This window comes from Mustela nivalis (assembly GCF_964662115.1).
Source record: "Mustela nivalis genome assembly, chromosome: 17".
NCBI classification, from domain to species: domain Eukaryota; kingdom Metazoa; phylum Chordata; class Mammalia; order Carnivora; family Mustelidae; genus Mustela; species Mustela nivalis.
The window spans coordinates 54,850,969-54,866,682 of NC_139036.1; the positions used below are offsets into that span (position 1 = coordinate 54,850,969).

Here is a 15,714-nt window from a genome sequence, read left to right on the forward strand (position 1 = left end):
CCAGAATGTGGATTCCTTAGCTGGGAGGAACAGAGCTCAGGAGGGTCTGATTACAGCCTTCCAGCACATTCTGCCTGCTCTAGCTGCGCTTGTCCAGCATGGGCTCACGCTCCTCCGAATACAGGCAACCAACTCGGATGTCCTCTTAAGGCTCTCCCTCCTAAGTCCTGACCAAGCCTTCAATGGCTCCCCATGAAGGATCCCGCTGCAGCTCCCCTATGACTTGCCAAGGGCAGTGGCACCAACTGTCACCCAACCAGCCCACCGACCTTTCAACAACTACCCCCTGTGCGGGTACTGTACTCTCCCTCGGCCGAGTCCTTAATGGTGCCCTCCACAAGTCCCAGAGGGTCCTGGCTCCAAGCCACTCTTCACCTGGTTCCCTCCCAGAAGGCTGCCCTCCTTCCCTCTCTGCAGTCTGTGGACCTAGGGCATGTCCTGCCGCCCGCCTGGTGCCAACGTGGACTCCATGCTTTCCAGACCCCCTCCGCTCCCACCCCACCGCCCATCTGCGGGGCCTTCTTTGTCTGGGCTTGCCTCCTTCATCTTTGATAGCATTCGCTGAAGAACAGGGAAGATGCCTTTTCACACTTGGCACCCCTGCAAAATCGGGCTTCCTGGCATTGAAAAAATACTTGCTGTATCGAAAAGGGCCAGCTTACCTGGACGGGACACTCAGCAAGGACAAGGAGACGGAGCCATACGTGGCATTTCCCCGTCAACTAAGCACACCACTGCCGACATGGAACTTACACCACTGCTCACCAAGGAAAGAAAGGGAAGTACTTTCTTCTTGGTTTTGCCCAGAGAACCTCCTCTAGGCTTTAGCACGTTTTCAATTCTAGCTCTGACATGATAGGGGATCAGACTCTGGCTGTGGAAAGTTACAGGGCAGGGAAACCTATCTGTTGAAGAGCGCTGTGTTCTGGTACACAAACATCAGGGCTCAGGGCCTCATCATCTCAAAGGGCTCATTCAGCAGCCCACTGGTCTTCCAGCACCCATGGAGCTGGACACATCCCCAGTGGGCTCAGCCCTGCCAGGTCCCAGCACTCTCAGGCCAACCCTGGGCTGGCAGCTTAAGAGCTAAAGAAACTGACTCTGTTGACCCTACAAAGAAACTGTGGCAGAGGGTGGACGGGGCCGGGGACCGGGGATTGGGGGGGCCTCATGCCAAAGAGGCTGGGCAGCACAGCTCGGATTCCAACCTGGTAAGGCTGTGAAACTCAGCAAACCCAGGTGAGCCCAGAGGAGCCCAGGCTCAGCTCTGAAGCCAGGAAGCCTCTAAGGGAAACACCCTCTATGGGTTCGGACTGTGCCTGAATAAAACGCAGGACGGTGACTATACCAAATAAGGAAAAAAATACATATTTTTTTTTAAAAACCCGCCGATCTACATGCTTCATCTTGTTACGTGTCACCGTAACAAGAGTGGTCGTGTTTGTTTGTAAACCAGGACTAGATCATGATACAACATTCTACTTCTAGCTGCTTGTGGATAAAACCGGAAACAGCATTGACAAAGAAAGGCATATAGCTATCATACTCTTAGTACTTACCATCCAAGACAGGTCGTAACAGAAAAACAACTTTTTTTTTTTTTTTTTCCAGTATTGAATGTGCCTTTTAACAGAACAGAAGAAGGGAAGCACTTTCCATTTGCCAACAGGCCAAAGTCAACGTGGGGGTTATGGGCCAGCCCACAAGAGAGCTCTGGGGGCCTATGGGAGGGAAAGCACTACGCGAGCCTGTCTCCATTTACCTGAGCCCCTAAGACGTAAGGAAAAGGCACAGCAAGGCCAGGCACATCTTTTCTATCCCAAGAATCACAGTATTTATCAACAATAACGCCAGCCCATGCCTCTGGGGAGAAGTTTCTTCCATTTGCTATTTTGAATTCTCACTATTAGAAGGGTGACCTGAGTTCGTACCCCGCCTCGGGAAATGCAGGATCTCAGGCCCCTGACCGGACAGTCCGTGACTTGCTCAATCAGAATCTGCATTTTTTTCAAGTTCCATGAGTGTTTCTCACACTTGTTGCTCTGGAAAGCAATGGTCAACAGAGACCCAGAGCTTTGAAAGTGAGTTCTCCTGCCCTACAAGGGAGGGACTGGTCAGGCTGACGCGGAGTCCCAAGAGAAGGAAGTTTTCTCAAACAGGTTGCCCAGTAGCACCTTGAGAACAAGAGAGCCAGTCGCAGCCCCTCCAAATCAGCTTCTGCGACGGGGCTCAGACCTCCGTGTGAGCCGGATGTTAACAGACAAACCTTGATTAATCTGCGAGAGGGAGGATGATTCCCTGTCCTCCCCACCTTTAAAGATGCCAACACCTCTCCACCTGTGTACACATTCTGCTAGGGACACGCAGGAGGGACCCCTGCCCCATACGGGATTTCTCCATGTTCTCTCCCTCGCAACCTGTTGCCCTCCTTCCAAGAGCTTCAGGATGTTGGTGATGTTGCCGAGGTGGGAACAGCACCCGGTGCAACTCCACACATACACGCCCCGACTCCACGAGGGGAATCCGGCAACGGGACTCGGGTTTGGGCCCATGGGACTGCAGGAAAGTTCTCTGACACCTCACTGCTCAAAGTGTGGTCCTCGGACCACGGACCCAGGGAAGGGTCAGCCATGCACAAGCTCGGGCCTGCTGCACCGTCCCCAGATTCCCAGTCAAGTTCTAGAGGCCATGCTGAACCCCCAGAAGGAGCGGGAGGGGGTGCAGAGGGGCCGGACTGTAGCCACCTTGCTCCCAGGGCTGGGGACAGGGGGAGGGGGGGCCCATGCCCACCAGGAAGCACTGAACAAAGGGGATTTGGTGAGCCACTGTCAAAGGCAGGCTGGTCCACACCCTTCAGCGGACCCTGGCCAGGGTCAGAGGGGGCACCGGGCAGCCTTCCCCTCCTCGGCCACCTGCCACAGCCGCCCTGCTTCTCCTCCGACCCCCTCCTCGACCCCGGGGGTCGCCCCCTTCCAAACTCCCTTTTGCCCTTCCGAGTCCCACGCTCTCCTGCTGGCCCCAGACCCCGGGCCTCCAGCCCAACCAAGGCGCTGAAGGGAGAAAAAGCTGACTCACTACGGTGCCCTCTCAAGCCCCCACTCCACTTCCATCAGCCCCGCAGCCGCAGGCTCGCCGGCTCCACTCCCGGAGTCACTTCCTGCTTCCCTCCCCGCACACGTGTCCCTCCAGCCACCAGGCCCCGCCCACCCGCCGCGACTGGCGGATCCAGCCTGAAGAATAAATTCTCTGGTTCACAGCCCTCTGCAGGCTCCGGAACAGGTGGGGCGGGTAGAAGAAAGCCCGGAGGCCAAGCAGAGAAATTCAGCAGGCAGAAGACTCCGCAGACTCCTATGAAGTCCCAGAAATCCCGGAGAGAGCGCCTTGTAACGTCCCCCGACATCATTTGTCACTGCACTTGGCGGCTGATTCTGAGGCCCTGAGTGAGCAGCAGAACAGGACGTGTTGGGGGGGGGGGGGGGGGCTGGAACTTTCTACTATTAGCATCCTTCTCGGGGTCAATGGCCCTCAAACTATAGCTCCCATCAGCATCCCCAGCAACAATGTCAAAACCTCGCTGAGGTTCTGGTTCTGGAGGTCTGGGTGGAGACAGAGATTTTCTGTTCAGAACTAGGATTTGCTAACGCTGTGGTCCTGGGAACCCCTCTCTGAGAACCACAGCTGCAGGTCAAGGGCTTTGCTCTCCAGGCACTCTATAGAAAGACCAGAGGGTGGAACTTCTGGATTGAGCCAAAAATGAAAACAGGGTGCCCTGTTCAATTTGAATTTCAGATAAACGACAAAGAGTGCTTTCGTGTCAGTGGGTCCCGGGCGATATTTGGGACATACTCAGGCTAAACACGTATTTCATATTTGTTGTTTACCAGAAATCCTGATTTAGCCGGGCATCCCATATGGTAGCTCATGAACCTACCAGAGGGTAAGCTGTTCAGAAAAACTGTTCATTGTCACAGTGGCCACAGAGCAGGGGATCCCATAGGAGCCGGCTTCTGTCCAGCAACAGGCGGCCACCCACGCCGATGATGGCCCCACCTGCGCACACTGTGTCGGGAAAGAAGGTGGCCTGGTGACTGCCAGATGCTCTGTTCCCTCAGGAGATTCTCAGACTCAGCTGTCCAACCACAATCCTTCCACAGGAAGGATTTACGTTCTCACATTCTAGAAGCAGAAGGCCAGGATTGGTCCAAGATCAAGGTGCAGATCTGGTCCTTGGTGAGAGCTGTCTTCCTGGCTTGCAGACAGCGGTCTTCTCACTGTCCTCGAGTGGAGAAAGAGAGATCTCTCTCCCTTCCTCTTCTTTCTTATCAGGCCACCAATCCTGTCGCTTGAGGACCCCACCCTTATGGCTTCATTTAAGCCGGACCATCTCTGAAAACCTCTATCCCCAAATGCACCCTTCCTGGGGGCCGGGGCTGCAACAGGTGAATTTCATGGGTGGAGCCCTCCTCCGTGGGATAGGTACCCTTCCAAAGACGACCCCAGAGAGCTCCCTCACCCCTTCCGCCATGTGAAGACACATGAGAAGTCGGTGACCCAGGAGAGGCCCCTTCAGCCCACCACGTGGACACCCTGATCTGGGACTTCCAGCTTCCAGAACTGTGACTGTATGCGCCACCATGTGTTTGTGGCATCTTGTCTCAGCAGCCCGAATGGGCGGAGATGCTCCATTTTACAGATGAGGAGACTGAGGCTCAGGAAAGCTCTGTAGTGACCTCAGGTTGACAGAGTGGTGTAGAACTCGGAGCCCAGCTGATGGCAGAGACGGTGCTCTGTCTCTGTGCATGGGACATACAGGGTTCACGGACTGAACGCCCTGGTCAGCAGAGCCCCCGGCGGGCCTCAGGCTCGGAGGCAAAGCCACAAGGGACAAATCCCACCATTTCCCTCCTTTCTCTCAATGACCCTGCATACACACACACACACACACACACACACACACACACTCTGACCCAGACATGCAAACTGCCTGGCTTTCTCACCCTCCCTCATGGGAAGAAGTGCTCAGAGTGGGGACAGACGGGAATGTTGTTTCCTTAAAGCCAAGCACACCCGCTCTTCCCTCCAGCCACCCCCCTGCCCTTCCTTAGTCTCTCCCCAAAGAGCAAGGTGCCCTCCAGCCTCCATAAGTGGGGCAGGGGGGGAGAAAGGGGGGTGTGAAGAAGAACAGGCCAGAGAAGGCACTAATGAAAGGGGGGCAGCGTGTTAGGCAGGCAAGGACGGCTGGTCTCCCAAAGGCCGAAAGGCCAGAAAACTAACTGATCTTGACAGTCAGCAAAGGAACCCCAGGGCAGTGGAAGGGTGGCCCTTTCCAGGGGAATCACTGGGGCTTATCTGGGTAAGCAAGCGGGCAGCACCAACCCCTCGGAGCACGGGGGTGGGATGGAGGGGAGGGGAGGGCAGTGGCAGCAGCTGCCCAGCGGGTCCTGGGTCTGTCTCTCTCTCCCCTGCCTTCTCGCCCCTTGCCCCTCCCCCACCTCCACCCTCCACCCTCGCTCCTCCCTCCCTCCCTTGTCTGAGATCTCGGTATTTCTTACAGAGGTCCTAGAGCTGCTAAGGACAGGCTTTGGAACCTGACAGCCTAGGAGGGATCCCAGCTTGGCGTGTGAGTTTCCTTGCACAGTTACCCCAACTGCTCCCAGCCCCAGCTCCCCCATCCTGAGGCAGTGATTGGAGCAGAGCCCCCAACACCCAGCCCAGCACCCACCATGGCAGCCTGAAGGATTATCCCTTGGCCCTGTCTCCCTCCTTCCTGTCTGCCTGCCTTTACAAGATGGCTATTTCTGGGCCAGGCACTCTGGGGCGCCCTGGTCCTCCAAGATCAACTGAGCACCTAGGTTGCTGGGAGTGGGGAGTGTTCGAGGCGGCGAGGAGACTAGGGCACATGTCAGTGCTGGTACCTGCCCAGCGGCCTCCGAAGAAAAGGACCTCAATCTAAGACCTTGTGCTTTCTTCCTCATACTAAAGTCAGAATCATTTTGGTACCAACATTTCTATTTTTTTTAAGATTTTATTTATTTGACAGGCAGAGTTCACAAGTAGGCAGAGAGGCAGGCAGAGACAGAGAGAGGGGGAAGCAGGCTCCCTGCCAAGCAGAGCCCAATGCAGGGCTGGATCCCAGGACCCTAGGATCATGACCTGAGCCGAAAGCAGAGGCTCTAACCCACTGAGCCACCCAGGCGCCCCTCTATTTTTTTTCCTCTAAAGAGAACCCTTAAAATTTCATGCACGTCAGAACCCACAAAACCTGACATGCCCTGGGTGCGGTTGGAGATTTCATCTAGAAAGCAAATAGCTTTTTCCAGCAGGCAGGACAGTGACCCCACAAAGATGTCCACGTCCTCATCCCTGAAACTTGTGAAGAGAGACCTCCCACAGAGGAAGGGTCTTTGCGGCTGTGATTGAGTGAAGGAAGACTCCTGAGGTGGGGAGATTTATCCCGGGTTATCAGGGTGGGTCCAGTGTCATCGCAGCAGTCCCCATCGGGGGGGGAAAGAGGAAAGAGGCGTGGGGACATGAGCTGAGGTCAGACCAAGAGATGCCGATGGCATCTGGAAGCCGGAAAGACAAGGAAACAGATTGTCCCCTGGAGCCCCCCCCAAGGAGAACAGCCCTGCCAAGACCTTGATTTTAGCACTTCTGACATCCGGGATTGGAAGATGACGCACTTGTGGTGTTTTCAGCAACTAGGTTTTCAGTACTCTGCTTCAGCAACCCAGGGAAACCAACACACCCCCGTGTGCTTGGAAGCATCCAGTTTCACTGGTCCCTTTCTCTAGCGGCCCCGGGAACCATCAGGACCCACACTCGACCCCTGTCCACCACCGTGACTAGGACAGACAGACTATATAATTTGTGGGACCTGGCACAAAATGCAAATGGGAAGCTACTTCTTCAACATGCCCTCCGAAGTACTAACTGGGGCATGTTGCGTCGGTTGGGCGTCTGACTCTCGATTTCAGTTCAGGTCGTGATCTCAGGGTCATGAGATCGAGCCCCATGTCGGGCTACACTCAGCGTGGAGTCAGCTTGAGATTTTCTCTCTCTCCTTCTGTCCCTCCCCACTGTGCTCTCTTGCCCCCTCTCGAAAGTAAATAAATAAATCTTTTTTTTTTTTTTAAGTACTGGGGGAACCTGGTTGGCTCAGTAGGTGTGGCACCTGCCTTCAGCTCAGGTCATGATCCCAGGGTCCTGGGACTGAGCCCCGTATCGGGCTCTCTGCTCAGTGGGGAGTCTGCTTCTCCCTCTGCCCCTCACTCAACTCGTGCTCTCTCTCTCTCTCTCTCCCTCTCAGATAAATTAATAGAACCTCTTTTAAAAAATAATAAAAATTTGTTAAAGTACTACTTAATAAAGCCCTTCTTTTCTTATGTATCTTTCCTCCGCTCAGACTTCAGTGCCCAACTAGACTTTGCTTACAAAACCCAAGCTCAGAGATAAAATCATTAGGAAATCCCAGGATGGTGATAGCGAGCCAGTAGATCAAGTGCAGAGCCTTTCTGAGTGAGGAACTCCTCAAAACCGTGCAGGTCTCACACCCGTGACGCTGGCCCTGCCACAAGCACTGGGGTGGCAGGGCCAGACGGAGGAAGGCCACAAGGTCAAAACTGGGAAATTGGGCCAGGATTGGTTATTCAGAAAAAAAAAAAAAAAAAAAAAAGTCCACAGATTCAGACCCAGGATGTTCAGGATGGAGGGAAAGCAGAGGTGCGAGCCAAAGGTGCGGGTGTAAGCCAGCCTGGGGAGGGGACAGCAGTCCCAGGAGACTGGAAAGAGGGGTTGGACTCCCTGTTGGGAAACCTGGGATTTGGCAAGGAGACATTTCATTCTTGTCGGAAGGAAGGACAAGGCAAGGGAAAAGCAGGCCCATCTCAACAATCAGAAGTCCGTGGCCCAATATCTGAGGTCGCCAAGTTTTCCAGGGGCTGAGGACATGATTAAAATCCAATACTGGGGGCGCCTGGGTGGCTCAGTGGGTTAAGCCGCTGCCTTCGGCTCGGGTCATGATCTCAGGGTCCTGGGATCGAGTCCCGCGTCGGGCTCTCTGCTCGGCAGGGAGCCTGCTTCCCTCTCTCTCTCTCTCTGCCTGCCTATCCGACTACTTGTGATTTCTCTCTGTCAAATAAATAAATAAATAAATCTTTAAAAAAAAAAATCCAATACTGGATTTTGAGTTCAATAAGAAAAAAAAAAAAAACCCTAGAAATTTAAACTAATAAGTGTTTAACTAAATGTCTATAAAACTTTGTTAATTGTTGACTTTGGTGTTCATAAAAATTTAATTACATTCAAAACACAATCCGAAGCTTAGCTTTTCTCACTTCAGGAGAATTCCTAAGTATGCATGATAATGGCCAAGAAACCACAGCCAATCATAAATTAAATAAGCTTAGAGCCAAATGATTTCAAAGGCAAAATTTTTAAAAAATCTTCCTGATCATTCTATGGGGGAAAGAACATACTGAATGTGGAATGTGGGAACATTTTAATAGGCTTCCTGCAATGTGGGGTGAGATCTCAAAATGCAGGAGTTCTTGGGGCGCCTGGGTGGCACAGTCGGTTAATCCCACAACTCTCGGTTTGGCTCAGGTTCTAATCTCGGAGTCATGAGATCGAGCCCCACCATCCTGGCTCTGCACTCAGCAGGGTATCTGCTTGAGATTCTCTCTCCCTCTGACCCGCCGGCTCGTGCTCTCTCCCTCTCCCCCTCACAAGGAATAAATCTAGGCAGGAGTTCTTTAGGGGCCTGCAAAGATCCCAAGAGGCCCCAGGGAACTGGGAAGGAGGCAGGATTGCAAGAAAGTTTATTCCTCTTTCCAAGTGGGAGCAGAGACAGAAGTCCTCTCATCAGCAGAAGTTCCTAGAGGGCTGATGGGAGGGCTGGATGAAGCTTTCCAGAGAGGACGGGGGTCTCCTGCTATCAAAGCCCCCAGGGAGGAGCACAAGCAAGCCAGGAGCCACAGAAGATGGGCCGGGGGCGGGGGGGAGGGAGCAAGCCTCACGTACAGAAGGGAAGAAGGTGGGGAGATGGTCCCTCACCATCCACAGCTGGGAGAGGACCAGACCCAGTCTCTCCAGGTCCCATCGGACTGGGCCGGGTGGGGACAAGGCCAGGACTGGAGATGTGTGAGTGCAGCGTGGGCTCATCCAAGAAGCCCCAGACAGTGCTCTGAATGGTCACCCCCAAAAAAGATATGCAGATCCTAACTCCAGTGCCCATGCATGGGATGTTACTTGGGAAAAACGTCTTTGCCAGTGTAAAGGTCTGGAGGGGTTGTTATCCTGGATTAAGCAGATGCTGCTAAATCCAGTGACACATGTATGTAAGACACATGTATGTAAGACACACGAGAAAGCCATGTGGAGAGGGAGGCAGAGACCGGAGTGACAGGGCCACAGCCACGGAGGCCCAGGAGCCACCACCAGCTGGACCGGGCAAGGAAGGATTCGCCAGAGCCTTCAGAAAGTGCACCCCTGCCTGCATCTCATTTTCCGATTTTTTGGCCTCCAGAACCGTGAGGGAATCCATGTGTACTGTTTCCGGCCCCCAGTCTCTGGTATCTTGCTATGGCCGCCAGGAGACGAAGGCACCCTGACTCCGACCATTTCTACCACAAGCAGGTGGGGAAGCCCGCAGGCACCAGGAATCGCCCTGGGCAAAATGCACAAGGACCTCACCCTCCCACCCCTCTGCCATCATCAGAGGGCTGAGTAGGCAGACCCGTGTCAGATGCCCAGACATCTGCCTGGGCTCTCCATTTTCCCAAATGATCCAGCCCGAAATGAACCCATGTCCTATTTTCCTGCCAGCCTTTCTGCCAGCTGGGCCAAGACTCCTGTCTCATCCATGCCCACACCTCCCCCGCCCAGCCCCCCACTACCTCCCACACACAGCAAATCACGGTAGGGAAACCGAATTCATCCTTTAACAGGCGCCTTCAAATGTTGCCCCCAAAATGCCTCTGGCAGGTGAATAAAAACAGTCCAATACCTCCTAGCCAAAAACTTTCCTCTGGCACCTGAGCTCTTGTTCAGAAAACCCTTCCTTTGGGTCTGTGGGCTTGTGAGTGACAGGGCCCAGGTGAGCACGAACAGAGGCATTTGTCACTTATGCCAGATGGGACTGTGGCCTCGAGGACCTGCTAGGGCGACAGCCATGACAGAAGCAATCAGGGAGGAGGGATGCAGGCTCCTTCCAAGGAACTGAGGCTCTGCTCTTTGCACTCTATACTTTTTTTTAACTTTCTTTTTTTTTTTTTTTTGCCAAAAATTCAGTGGGGAATCTTCAGCCTGTTTCTTTCCCTCTCCGTAACTGCTGGACCAGGCGACCTCTGAGGCCCCTCCTTCGCTGCGTGTGGATTCTCGGATCAAATCGCCAAAGCCAAACAGTGCCAGACCACAGACTGAGAGCAAGGCTTTACCCAAGGGTATCTGAGGAGGTCCTTTGTGTCCTAATTTAAGGGAAAACAAGAGAGGAAAGAGCAAAAGAGAGAGAGAAAGAAAAGAGAAAAAAAATAAAGAAGGGAAGGAGGGAGGGATGGAGAAAGGAAGAAAAGAAAGGGTGATGGGAAGGAAGGAAAGAAAAAAAGAAAAGAAAAGAAATGGAAAGAAAAGAAGGGAAGGAAAGGTGGAAGGAAGGAGGAGGGGGGAGGGGAAGAGAGGGAGGGGAGGGGGGAAGAGAGAGGGAAGGAGGAATGGAGGGGAGACAGGAGGGAGGGAAGAAACCATCTCTTTGTGCTACAAGGGACTTTCTCAACCCAACGGCAGGTGAGCAGGCTTCCCAGTCCAACTTCCACTCTTGGGCTTCCCATTGGCCGCACTGTGTCCCGTACCCCAAACCACCCCACCCCACTGAAATTCACGTGTTGGAACCCTAACCCCCAGTCCCTCCGAATAGGACCGTGTTTGGAGACGGGGTCTTTACAGAGGTGATCCAGTCAAAGTGAGATCCCAATGGGATGGATCCAAACCCATGGACTGGTGTATAAAGAGGGGACATTTGGACACAGGGACACACACAGAGGAAAGATGACGTGAAGAGCCACAGGGACAAGAGACCATCTGCAACCGAGGAGCAAGAGGCTGGTTGGATCCTTCCCCTGGGGCTTCAGAAGGAAATACCCCTGCCCACACCTTGATTTCGGACTACCAGCCTCCAGACCGAGATGACAAATTTCTGTTGTTGAGGCCACTCAGTCTGCAGTGCTTTGTAAGGACACTTCCAGCAAACTAACACAGGGCAGAAGGTCACCATGGCTTATACCATGAGACATCACGCTGAGAAGCACCTCCAAGCCTCTTCCTTCCCTAATGGTGGCGCAAACCCTGGGCTGGCAGGTGGTTTGTGCCAGAGCCGGGGGAGGACCCCGGGTCTCCCCTTGGCCCCACCTACCCCTCCTGTCACACATTTGTGAGTTCTTCATCGTCCTAGGCTGTCGGATCGGAGTCATAGCCTCGCAGCTCAACCGTGAAAACGATTATTGTAAGCAAAACTATAGGGACACGGGTCAGGATACCAAAGCTAATAAAAATATTTCAGGTCCTGCCCAGCCATACGGCAAACATTGACATTCCCATTCTGTGTCTTAACACGTCCCCAAAGCAAGAGGTGAGAATACTGTAGTTATTTTCATAGTAAGAGCTCTAAAATTGTTTAAAAATAGCATATAATACTGTCAGTGGCTCAGTCGGTTAAGCCTCCAGCTCTTGGTTTCGGCTCAGCACATGATCTCAGGGTCCTGGAATCCAGTCCTGCCCCGGCTCCGTGCTCACTGGGGAGTCTGCTTCAGAATTCCTCTGCCTCCCTCTCCCTTTGACCCTCATCCTGCTCTCTCTCTCTCTCTCTCTCTCTCTCTCTCATTCTCTCTGTCAAATAAATAAATTTTTAAAAAAACAGTCAATTTTTTTTTAAATAGGATATAATTGAAACTTCACGTGGATTCACAGTGGCCTCTTACACAGTCGTCATAATTGGCAAAGCTTTATAATCTTGCCGCACATCCAGGAACCTCAACGGGATTCCGCAAGAACAAGACCGACAGAAAGCCCTTCCACATAAAAGGCACTCGAATAGATCATTTGCCTAATTAAACGGAATGATGGAGCCTCACAAATTGCCCTGTGCCCTCTAACTCCTGCTAATGGGGTTGGTTGGGCTCATCGGTGTGATTTCTCAAGAACTTCCTTAATAAAACTACTTAAATTATAGGGAGAAAAAGAGATTGGTCATCCTAATGCTCAACAAAAAGATAGTTAAGTCAAATCACAGAACATAAATGCAGTGGGCTTTTATGCAGTTAGTAAAAATGGTAAATATCATAGCAACAGAGACAATGTTTATATCCTGGTTTGCCAAAGAAAGCAATGGACACAAATACGCCACTTTGTTACTGCACTAGAGAAAGAAAATACAGGAGTAACAGAAGACGAGGAGGGAATTCATACAAATTAGCTGGGGCATTGGGTGGTAAGAATGTAGAGCTTTTCCCGCTTTCTGTAATGCTATGTTCCTTTTACGATTTAAGAATATTTTAATAAGGTATAAAAGAAGGCAAATACGGGAAACAAGACTCCCTGAGCTTAAATCATGACGCCGAAAGCCAGGAGAGAAACCCAGGCCAGGTACTACGATTTCCCGGCAGAAGATAATCAGCCCATAAAACAGACTCTTTGCTTGCATCCCAAACCACCTGGATGTCTAAAACACCCAGCGCTTTGAAAAGCCAGGTCCCTTGGAACTTTTCCATCATTTATTTTAATCAATCATTTCCAGGCATTGTCTTCACCTCATTAGCTCTTCGCCAGGCCAGCTGCAGAACGAGGTAGTCTCTGAGCGATGACACCCGAAGGCCCAAGGAAGGTCCCTCCCTCCCGCCCACATGCACACGCGCCTCCCGGAGCCCCCAGGGACCGCCTGTCACCACCAGGCGGGCCTGTCACACTCTTGCCTTCCAGCTTCACAGACAGATGGCTGGCAGGGCCGTGACTCAGAACAGCTGAGCCCTGAGGCGCCCACAGAGGGGTGAGCTCCCACCGCCCACGGGAGACCCCTTTCTTCTGGCCAAGTGCTCCCTCGATGTTCCCAGGAAAGTTCCCACAAGTCTGGGGTGACTGTTTTCCTCCCTCCAGCTCCACGGAAGCACAGGGACGGGTGCTTCCTGCAGGACCCCTGTCACATACCCAGTGGTTGTGGCCGCGCGGCAGTAGGACTTCAGAATGTTGTCTCTTGAGGTGCCTCCACCTGGGGTGGACAGGGTTGTGCTGAGTTCTTCCAAGAACCTTCTACAGCCATAGTGGGGCAAGTACAGTCTGGTCCATGTCCCTACCATAATCTGCTTTGTGTTCATTTTAACAAGCACTGATTATCCAGTGTGTAACCATCTCTGTGTTGACGATAAGCCACGCGTTCATAATTGTCATTTCTCTGGTCCTATCCCCTCCCCCCCCCAAAAAAAATCATTTAGAAGCATCTAGTCAACCAAATGATGTTAAGCGAGAGTTACTTTCCCCACTTTTAAATTCATTAAAGACACACTGATGTAACTACTGATCAGAGCTTCAGATCGACAGGAGATACCAGAACAGCAGAGCTGAGAGGCTGTCGTTCCGGCCCAAAGCAAAGAAATTAGATTTTAATTTCCCTTGGCCTCGTTCGGCTTTTGGAAATATTAATAATTGATAACCATGAGACTAGGCAGCTCCCTCCACCTCAGGAACCCCAAGCGGCGAGTCGCGGCACCAGGGGGTAAAGATAGATGAAACACGCAGCTCCCGGCTTCCAGAAACCAGGAGGACAATGTAAACACTCGGATGAAAACAGGTAACTATGCAAGCAGCTCCCAGCCCGTGTCCGCTGCTGCTCTAACACACAGACCAATTAGGCTTTTCAACTCTCAAGGGAATTATAATGCCCATGTGCTACCCCTCTGGTGAACAGAGAAGATACTTAATAAATATTTGTCAAATAAATGAGGGGTGACCTACTATTTTTTAAGACTCTTCATTTTCATAATGCTTAGTCCCAGGCAAGACTTCCAGAACACGACCTCAGGAAAACCACTGAATGCAAGATTAATCAAAGAAGCAAACCCAGCGGCTACTCCAGGGGGCCAGTGAGGCTTGGGGTGACGAGCCTGGCAGGGGGTTGGGGGAGGCGTTCACCCTCAGATGATCTCCTCCCCTTAAGTGCTAATTCAGCCTCTTTTCTTGGAGGCTTTCTCATCTCCAAACCTTTATTAGTCCGGCTCGTGGTTACCATTGGCTGGAAACCGGTGCCATGCGGATGATGCTGAAAGTTCTAGAGTGGAAGTCTTTTTTTTTTTTTTAAGATTTCTTTATTTATTTTGACAGAGAGATCACAAGTAGGCAGAGAGGCAGGCAGAGAGAAAAGGGGAAGCAGGCTGAGCAGAGAGCCCGATGTTGAGCTCGATCCCAGGACCCTGAGATCATGACCTGAGCTGAAGGCAGAGGCTTTAACCCACTGAGCCACCCAGACACCCCTAGAGTGGAGGTCTTTAAGGGTTGGGCGAGTGGAGCGGATGGTGAGGGCCAGATTCTTATGGGACAGAGATCCACGTGGGTAGACAGGAAGGAGAGGAAAACACAGTCATGATGGAGAGACCAGTTTAAGCAAAGGCCCAGAGGCAGAAATTCACCAGAGTGTTTGGCCAACTCCCCGGAAATTGGACAAACCAAGGATGGAGGGTCTGGATGGCATGCTTCCTGTGTCTACCCTAATTCACCTGCAAATCTACATCGACACAGACCCTATGCTCCATGCAACATGGGAGCTCTTTGTTATACAAAATCTTGGACCTTTTTATAAAATAAGTCATGTGTATTTGTCACGCATTGAGAACACGAGCTACTTAAGAGTTTGGAAACATCTCACACTTTCTGCCCACCACAAAACTTACTTCCTTGTGGGCAAAACCCTCAAGAACTATATCAGCCGGAAAATGCTGGACGTTTGGCACGGGGGAGTGGCCTGTTCCAAGGAGGAGGTGGGAAAGAATCCAGAAGCAGGGCTACAGGGACGGGAAGAGTAAAAGACTGGAGGCTGAAGGGAAGAGCATGTTGCACAGGGAGAGGATGAGAAACAGGGTCCTGGTGACACCAAAAAGGTGTCCCAATGTCAAGCAACTGGGTTTCCTGACTCATACCCGCTTCTTTCCCCAGAACGGGAGAGAAACTAAAATACCTTAAAAATTTTTCCTTGAGTCCCCACTGCATGGGACTCAGACCCTCCTCACTGAAGGAAATCTGACCGGTCCCACCTGGTCCTTCCCCTGGGGAGATGGTGGGACTCATCCAGTGACCAAACACCCTGGTGTCAAAGGACTGGGGGGTTTCTCGGGGGCAAGACTTTCAGGGCTCTTCGGAACAGTTCCGGGTCCCTGCACATCACACATCACATCACACACATGAAGGGCAGCTGAAGGCCGTCAGCCCCCGGCTCCTCCAGGTGGGAGCCACGCACCTGCAGCACAGGCCCATCCGGCAGCTCCTGGGGAGATGGGGGGGGGGGGAACCGGGGAGGGGTGCAGAATCTCAGCCCCCATCTGATGAACCAGAACAAATAGTTTAAGCAGAACCCCTCCCCCACCCCTGCCACCACCCCAGGATGTTCCTATATACACTCAAGTGTCAGGAACATGAGCTTTTTTTTACATAAAAATTATCCCTTAAACAGTCTGTGAG

General features: G+C 52.3%; 1 protein-coding gene across 12 annotated transcripts in view; it reads right to left on the reverse strand.

Annotated features, from left to right (window-relative positions):
- Positions 1 to 15,714, reverse strand: part of SLC39A11 (solute carrier family 39 member 11) — a 395,845-nt gene that overhangs the window by 318,199 nt on the left and 61,932 nt on the right. The window contains exons 1-2 of one of the 12 annotated variants that reach the window (XM_082707639.1): positions 1,560 to 3,129; positions 663 to 757 (exon numbers count right to left, since the gene is read on the reverse strand). The exons of 3 other annotated variants lie outside the window; for them this stretch is intronic. The gene's annotated coding sequence lies outside the window, so the exon portion shown is untranslated. Of the gene's footprint in view, positions 1 to 662; positions 758 to 1,559; positions 3,219 to 15,714 lie in introns of those variants that run through there. 8 more of the 12 variants (XM_082707648.1, XM_082707647.1, XM_082707638.1 and 5 more) reach the window with 8 other exon arrangements.